Here is a 1,391-nt window from a genome sequence, read left to right as displayed (position 1 = left end):
AGTAGGAGATCTGGGTGTGTGAGAATGGAAAATGGTGAGACGGCTGTGGAATTAACAACTAATATAAGAACACTATCTTACTAAAAACATACAAGTGATTGGCGATCGAATATGTGGTGGGCTAGTAAACCTAGATAACTAGGATATGGAAAATGGTTGCCAGGATATAGGGCGAAAACTAATTTGATTGTGCTTTCGATCTATAGCTTTTCCATACCTGATATCTCGTTCTTCAACAAGGGAGTGAGCTTCTCTGGGTAGGTGAGGAAGGGGGAGAAGAACAGTAAATGAGGTTTGGACGGTGCAGCTACGGCAAGCGGGATTGACTAGTCAAATAAAGGTTAGATAGATGAAGGCTATAGCAAGTGACAGTGGACATTGCTCAATAGAGGGCTAATAAAAACAAATGTTTTAATCAACGCGTGGGCGGAGAAAACCATAGCCCAATCATGATTATCCCTTACTGCATGCATTATATGGTGCCTGTTGATTAAACGAGCCGGACAAGGGGTTTTGTCCTGCTCATGTGCGGCAATCACGTAATAAATTCTACGTAATGACTGATTACGGGCCGATAATAAATGGCCTTGATTGTGCATGATACCTATGAGCGCTCCAATGGTGGGTCAGGTGTTGTCGGGGGGAGCTAGTTGGCTGTCATCTCTGCCGGTCTCTGACGGTACAAGTGGGCTGGATATGTACCTTGGCTGGTACATGTTACTACCTGAGCCGGAATTCGCCATACTAAGTAGCTGGATCGGGGAACATTTGATGCTACTAGTAGACGAATCCAGGACCAAATCATGCACCATACCAGTGATATACTACATGGTGAAATGGAAACGCTGGGTTGGTATACATGGATTCATAAATGCGCTGTTCAGATCCACATGCAAAAGAGTGATTAAGATAAGCATAGCACTAGACGCCGTGCACCAAAGTAACTTTTCGATTCAATTCGCACGTTCTTTGGTGTGTCAAAATTTTCTCAGGTGCGACACTCAGTTCGAACATTGACTGAATAGTACATCTCTCTCTCCCTCCCTCTCTCTAGAGAAACATATGCAAAAATTGCATTGTGAAATTAACAAGATCCTGTCAAAAAATTAAACAAAATGTTGGCATCTTCTTCTTCCTCCTCACAATACCTATCATCTCTTTTCTTTCTTTTTTTGAAACGGAATATCTATCAACTGTCATGAACACACACACACGCGGTGAGGACTGACTCTATATAGCTAACCTCCAGGATTCACTCCAGGCTTCCAAAGACTATTACCCTCCGTCTGAAAAAACTTGTCCTAAATTTGTTCTGCTAGATACATCTATTTAAGGGATAAGTTTTTTCGGACGGAGGAAGTACTTACAACTCGCGTACAGGGACGGAGCCA

The sequence above is a fragment of the Triticum dicoccoides genome, chromosome 7A, assembly GCF_002162155.2.
Source record: "Triticum dicoccoides isolate Atlit2015 ecotype Zavitan chromosome 7A, WEW_v2.0, whole genome shotgun sequence".
Taxonomy (NCBI): domain Eukaryota; kingdom Viridiplantae; phylum Streptophyta; class Magnoliopsida; order Poales; family Poaceae; genus Triticum; species Triticum dicoccoides.
The sequence above is the reverse complement of the archived record's forward strand: the minus strand, read 5'-3'. Positions refer to the sequence as shown.